This window comes from Macrobrachium nipponense, chromosome 43 (assembly GCF_015104395.2).
Source record: "Macrobrachium nipponense isolate FS-2020 chromosome 43, ASM1510439v2, whole genome shotgun sequence".
Lineage (NCBI taxonomy): Eukaryota > Metazoa > Arthropoda > Malacostraca > Decapoda > Palaemonidae > Macrobrachium > Macrobrachium nipponense.
Window position 1 is genome coordinate 44315781 of NC_061104.1, and position 7625 is coordinate 44323405.

Sequence of the window (7625 nt, forward strand, 5' to 3'; positions counted from 1 at the left end):
GGGGCGGTGTGGTTAGATGGCTAGGTGCCACAGGAGAGGAGGGTCAGTGTAGAGAGAGTGAGAAAGAACAATAACTGAGGTATGTTTACATCGAAGGTTCACACATACCTTGACTTTTTTATTTACTTGCTATGCTACAGTATTCTCATTTATATTTACTGTGAATCCCCGTATTCGCGGATTTCTCTCTGGAACATATATTTGATGTGAACCTCGTATTCGCGGATTTCTCTCTGGAACATATGTTTAATGTGAACCTCGTATTTGCGGATTTCTCTCTGGAACATTATTTGATGTGAACCCCGTATTAAAGGTTATTTCTGTATTTGTTTACATTAGCTTAAAATTAGTGCTGTCATTGATCACTGGGTAACTTCTGCTGATGGAATTGAACAGATGTGTTGGTGAACTTAACAAAATTAATTGTTCCAAGTAATGAGGAAATTCTGTATGCATCAGCAAAAATCTTTTGTTATTACTTTGCAAATAATAGATTTCATGTGTCGAAGAGCATATTGATTGAGACACCACTTATTGAAATAATTCAAGTGCAATGTATTTTGCAACAAATGCACCTGCAGAAACCAGTGGCCTAATCGATGCAGACTACTCATGATGATTTCAAACAAACTTAATATTGAATTTCAATAATACTGAATTTCAATGAATACAATATAAACAAGAGTTTGAGGAATGTAGTTAATCTCAGACAGTTTTGAGACGTCATGGCTCCTTTTCAGTTGTAGGCTATCCATTCTGAAGAGATAGACAGTCACAAAACTGTCTGGTCCATGGACTTATGATGTATTTGAAAAGGAAAAAAGTTACAAGAGAAATAAACAGATAAGCAGGGCCCACTTGATGGAACAATTAAGGACCAACAGTATGGCCTCCAACAATAAACCTGAAAGACTAAAAAAGATGGGGAAGACTTACGTTAGATTCAGTATTTCAGCCATTTCCCTGAGCATTCGAATTTCCAGGCAATCGACGAACTGGACCGATGTTCCAGGCTTATCTGTTTCCCGTATGAAGTCGACGATTGGGGGCAAGGGCTTCGACACCATCCTTAATGTGTATCCATTGAAGTCTTTGAATTGGTCTGAGGAAAGATGAATTCGTCCTATGGATTAGTCGGGCGAAAGTGACCACATTCATTTTATGAATGATTCCAGACAGAATAATGGAATTTTGATCACCGTTGTATTTAGCTTATGTTACTTTTTCCTTTTTTGGGCGATTTTTAAAATAATTTGTGTAATACAAAATCAGCCAACGTAAAGAGTGTAAAATTCCTAATGTTATTCAGAGAGCTATTATGTAGAGGTGAGCTACTTTGTGAGTGATGATCTATGACACTTCTCAGTAGTCCAAGGCCGCAATAATAACATAGAAGTCAAAGGTACTTAATTAGTGGAAATGGACTGATAAACATGTGAGCAGATACAAAGGAGACAATAGAATTCCAAGACTTGTGATTCTTACCTGGAAAGAAATTTCTTTGGCGCTTCCAGCCAGTTTCCGGGTACCAAATGTCCGTCAGGACCACTTTGCTGCTTCCAGCGTCACAGAACAGACACCGGAGATAGACTTTTATACTCCCTGTAGGAAAAAATCCTGCTTGTTTTGTTTGTGCATTAAATTTGAATTCCAAAAGGCAGTTTAAATGTTTTTTTTTCTATGCATTAACATTTTTGTTCTGCAACATTTTTAGGCAGGTCTTTAAAAAGAAGATTAAGGCAAATCCATTTGATAATTCACTGACCACTGCAGGCCCTTTTTAACGTTCTAGAAGTACCTGCATGTTTTGTAGATGCTGGCAAGTGGTTTCCCGTAGCAGGGCGCCTCCATAGGCTTGCTGTCCCAGCTGCTGGAGACCAGGGCGAAGTAGAGGGCGTGGACGGTGTTCCGAAAGGCGTGACTCATGAGGAAGTCTGCTTCTCCTCCGGGTAGTCCTATGGCCAGCACTTTGATATGTGGGTAGTTCGTGATGGTCAGCTTCTGTAGAAAACTGCTTGTGGGTGGATGCGAAGATGGAGAGAGAGTTAGACTAGAGAGAGAGAGAAGCAAAAGGAAGACAATAAGAATAAAGGGGAGAACGAGGAGAGACAAAGAGAGAGAAATGGAAGAGAATGTAGTAGGAGAGTAGAGAGGGAGGGAGGGAGTGAGAGATAGTTATTACTATTTTACTATTGAGACCGAACTTCCTTACTAAGCATTGTGAGATGCTAGTAATCCAGATATCCCTTTTTTGGGAATCGGGTCAATAATTGAATTTATTATTTTCATTGTATATAGAACGTCATATAATGCATCGGGAATGAAGAGGAACCATCGTGAGTTTGTAGTACTTTACCTCACAGAAATACTTCCAGAAGAGTTAGTCAGGTAAACGACCACGAATATGCATGCAATCGTCTTTCTTCGACCAATTAAGATGCGCTCGATAGATTCGTTCGTCAGCGTCGTCTCCTGGACCATTTTCCTCATCAGCTGACGATCCACGAGGACGAACGGCCAGTTTCTCAAGTACAGAGTCCTTGAATTATATTAGGAATTTGATCATGAACTAAAAGAAAGCATTGAGTGTCATTGGCAATTTTTTCAAGCACTGAGTGTCATCAGCAATTTTTTCTTGAGTACATGAATAGTGGCTGAAACTGGCAACAAGCGGTAGAGGACTGGTGTGGTCAGCTGTCGAGAAACCATAGAGGTTCAGACGTCCTATAGAATTATTAGCAGCAAATATTTCAATGAATTTTTACTCTTACAAATTCATGAGTCCACTGTCATCCAAGTAAACTTGACTGTATCATCAACTTTTTACATGTGCATGAACACAGTACTTAAATACTCATCTTGAAGCATACTCCAATTGCGATTGTCTTCGATAATATATATATATATATATATATATAAATATATATATATATATATATATATATATATATATATACATATATATATATATATATTATATATATATATATATATATTTATATATATTAGTTTGAAATTGATTGTCTTTAGATCTATAAAATACATAATATTTTTATTGAAGTCAATGGCATCGTTCGCAGACACCATCTTCTCATCAAGACTTCGAATCAGTCTACAGTTCTCTTTCTCTTTCGGCAAGCTTCTCGGGGATAAGGAAAAATGATTCGGGGTCCTTTCCGTTTACTTTTGCTTTTTCTAGTCGGTGGACCGTTTCTCCACCTCTCCTGGCAGTGTCATGAAGGCTGGATTTATAGATCGACAGACAATGGGTTTATTATTACATGCGTACGTTTTAATTTCAAACATGTCGTTAGGGTCAATGTATATAGAATAAAGGGTTCTCTCCCTCCCTTATGCTATATACCTTGGTTGGGGTGCTCTGTTGGTCGGAGGGTCTTATTCCCTTATTGTCTGTCAAGACTATCGGCCATAGATGGGAATCGTGCCCTTGGCACTTTAGACTCTGTCCAGGAATACCCATGCTAGAAACCACGGACCAATAGAAATTCGGCGCCCCCATGTTTGAAATCCAAAGGTCCGCATGCAGTAATATAAACCTTGTATGTCGATTTATAATCCAGTCCAGACGTCACCACCGAGAGAGGTTGGGAAACAGTCTGTCGACTAGAAAAATAAAAAGTATATGAAAATCATCTCAAATAATTTTTCCTTATTCCTGAGAGGTTGCCAGAAGAGAAAAAGTACAAACTAATTCAAAGTCTTGATGAGAAGATAGTATCTGCAAATAATGCCATTGACTTCAATGGAAATTGCATAACAGAAAATAATGCCCAAATAGCATATTAAAAACTATATATATGTATATATATATATATATATATATATATATATATATATATATATATATATTGTATCAATACCCACAAATATTGCTTCATATATAATTCATCATACCATGGAAATAATTTACACCCAAGGGGAAGTGTAACTGAAAAGTGTTTCGTCTCAGGCAGGATTCCAACCAATCCCTAGTGCACAAACAATAAGTGACTTTTAACTACCCAGGTGGTCCAGGTCATCTAAGCCAGTTCATGGTTCGAATCCCGGCCGATGCAGAACCACTTATCAAATGAAATTGCTCTTGGTTTTAAGTAACATATTCACAAGGTGTAATGAATTATTGGATTTTAAATGGTGATATGTGGCTTGATATAAGTTTGTGTACATAGAGTCAGGCGTATGTAAGCGACAAAAATTCACTTACTTGAGGAAGAAGTCAATGTTTTCATCATCAGTGTCTTTGAGCATCAGTAGACGGCAGTTAGGAAAGTGAACTTCGATAACATTAACGATAACTTCCTGAAGTTCATTCATTCTTGCTGAATGGTCTTTGGCCTTAAACAGTTTCAACACTGGGCCTCTTCCATTTTGTCCTTCTGTTGAAATGATACCGTGGAGAAAGATGATGCACAGCTGTAGGAGACAGGAGGTCGCCATGTAGGTAGGGCTATTGAACCTGTAATAAGACACAAGCACACAAATTACATTATATATAAAAGGCCAATGAAAACACTGTTAATGCGTCAAAACATGTATTTTGATTGATAATGCTTCAATCTTGATCACTGGGGAACATGGGCAGTTTGTGAATGTCACACTTATTTATATGGAATATGCAGGTGTAGAATAAGGAATTTTGTGGTGTTAGAACTTGTGGTTGACCTCTATTGAAAGAGGTCGAAGGATCCTTTGTCAATTTTAGTGCTCTTAGCTCTCATTGACTGATGACGGCGGATTCCAGAACCCTCCTATTGCACGACCATCTACTTTTGAAAAACAGCTCTGCTTCACCCCAGTTTATAGTATGACCAGTCTCCCTGATTTATACGAGGATCCAATAGCTTCTTGACTGTTTATGCTCTACTGGTCTTTGTGAGATGGATCTACAGGTCTCACTGACGTAAATGTCTCTACTGTTATCAAGAAAGCTGTCAATAAAGCAGACTAAATATACTAAAGAGATACCACAGATAACAGACAAACAGACTTGTTGATGAGATAAAGCTTCCTTGTGTTGAGAGCAGCAAAAAAGTTACTCACCCCCTAAAATCTGTCAATACAATTATTTTTCACAATCCTGATTCCATCAGCAGTTAACTTTTTCATCAGCATTTAAATAAAAAAGAAGCCAGTGCTAGTGTTTGTAAAAACCCATGCACTAACTGTAATAAAATGTTCTTTGTTGAGACCAGTATTCTATCTCTTTGGGAGACCAGTAGATCTATTTCACAAGGAACAATTGAGGTTTAATGATAAGGTAGATAAGGTTCAGAGACCTCAGGAATTTTCGTACATATGAGGGATACTGGTAATACCACATATTGGAGTGAGTCTGAGCCGTTTCTCAAGGCAGTTGCTCGTGCAAAAGGAAGATTATGGAATCTGGCATCATCAGTCAAACAGAGAATTTGAATCCGTCGGACAACACAGGAAATCGGATTCCACAGACGTGGCAAAAATAAGACTAATTCTCAAGCAAGCGTTCCAGTGGAGATGTCCGCCAGACTAGGGACAGATGGGGGCAGGAGTGGAGATGCCCACCAGACTAGTTGGGAGCAGGATCCTTGTTTCTTGAGTGGGGGCAAACAAGGACTTAAAAGCAATGTCAAGAGAAAGATGGACCATTCTTTGTTGTTGGTGTTTCACTTTCACCTCCTCTCTAAGGTTTTCGTCTCTAATGCATTGCCCGCTATTGTCACATCCACAAGACACCAGTCATTTTTTTGCTGGTCCCAGTGGTGGCAGTAATTGCTGGTCACTGCGTAGACTGTATTCAACTACTGATTGATTCCAACGACTAAACAGTGTTGTTTAACTTTGACTGCTCAGGAAATCAGCTTTGAAGCAAAGACGTTACTGCAGTGTGTAAACTTACGTGGACTTTGTTGGTTTTAAAGAGTCCAGAGATCCATACCAGTCGACATATTCTCTCAGATGATTTACTGCCCTTGGCTTTGGATAAGGGTCTCTGCTGGTATAACTCTGGTTTAACCTGGACTTCAGCTAGCCCAATCTGGACATAAGGCTGGCTTAATATGACTAGAGGCCAATTTAATGTGTACATAAGGCCAGCTTAATCTGAACACAAGACCAGCTTAGTTGAGACATAAGTAAAGTTAAGTATATCTTAGTTTTACCAGACCACTGAGCTGATTAACAGCTCTCCTAGGGCTGGCCCGAAGGATTAGATATTTTCTTTCGTGGCTAAGAACCAATTGGTCACTTAGCAACGGGACCTACAGCTTTTCTGTGGGATCCGAACCACATTATACCGAGAAATATATTTCTATCACCAGAAATAAATTCCTCTGATTCCACGTTGGCAGAGCCGAGAAACGAACTTCGGACCACCGAATTGGCAGCCGAGCGCGAAAACCACTCGTCCAACGAGGAACTAGTTGAGACATAAGATCACCAACCTTGCCATAAGGCCAGTTTAATCTGGATACAACACCAGTTTAGTTAAAATATAAGACCAGCTTGATCTTACATATGGTCAGCTTAATCTAGACATGTGGCCAGCTTAGTTGAGATATAAGGCCAGTTTAGTTTAAATATAAGGTCAGCTTAATCTTACGTAAGTCCAGTTTAGCCCGGACATAAGGCTGGTTAAATCAACATCATCCACTAACCAGGTTTGTAAGTGGAAAAAAAAAGAAATAGTTTTCGAATGGTCCGGATGAAAGTGAAGAAAGAGGACCTTGCAATCGCCTGGCCTTACCCAGCGTCACCTTCCTCTGAGCCTCTGGAGGAAAGGCTTTAGTACAAATATCGAATAACAAGAAACTTCAAGACAGAAGAAAGGTGAAAGGTCTTCCGTCTTCAGACGCAGCTGAAATGTCAAGAGGCGAAAATGAATATGATATGAAAGAAAAAACGCTCATAGTATATTAAGGTTGGAAACGTAGAAAAAATATTCAGAGGGTAAAACAAAAATGATAGAGAACTGACGACGAGAGAGAAATAAAGAATTATATAAAAATTAGGACATAAAGGACTGTTTAACCTAGACCTAATACCGGTTTAATCTGGACACACGGGCCTTTTTTCATTTTGAAGGGGACATAAACCGGTTTTAATCGTTTTTTCGGACTCTTGATTTGGCCCTGTGCAGAGAGAGAGAGAGAGAGAGATCATAAATACTGTGCTCTTAAATCTTAAGTCGAAATCATGAGAGAAGAGGTCGTCTGAACACACCAACATGAAATGATTGATTGACTGATGTAAACAATATTTGTAGCCATGGATATTGTCAATCTGTTATTGAATTCACACGTCATTTAAGCAAGTAAGTGTTTATTGCTCTTTCACATTTTTACGCTGGTTAGAACGAATCCAGTTTGCAAAAAAAAAAGATAAAAAAAACAAATAAAATAAACTGAATGCATAAATTAATTATTCAAGAGATACATAAATCAATAAAAGGACTTGAAGGAGTAATTAAGGTGTTTCAGTATTAGATCTTGAATTGAGAATGTATCAGTTTAAGTCGATGTTCGACAAAGCGAACGAAGAGGTAAGACTGAGAAACGAAATGCAAATCGTATATTAGACTAATATTGTAATCTTGCGAAGAATGATGAAAATAATCGCTAAGATTTGCT

At 38.5% G+C, this 7625-nt stretch overlaps 1 long non-coding RNA gene across 1 annotated transcript; it reads right to left on the reverse strand.

The window, feature by feature from the left end:
- Positions 1-1485: 1485 nt before the first annotated feature.
- LOC135213958 (uncharacterized) lies at positions 1486-2513 on the reverse strand. Its single transcript, XR_010314236.1, has 3 exons — positions 2357-2513; positions 1799-2011; positions 1486-1602 (listed from the first exon to the last, which is right to left on the reverse strand). It is a non-coding gene; the product is annotated as an uncharacterized LOC135213958 (long non-coding RNA).
- Between the last annotated feature and the right edge of the window lie 5112 nt (positions 2514-7625).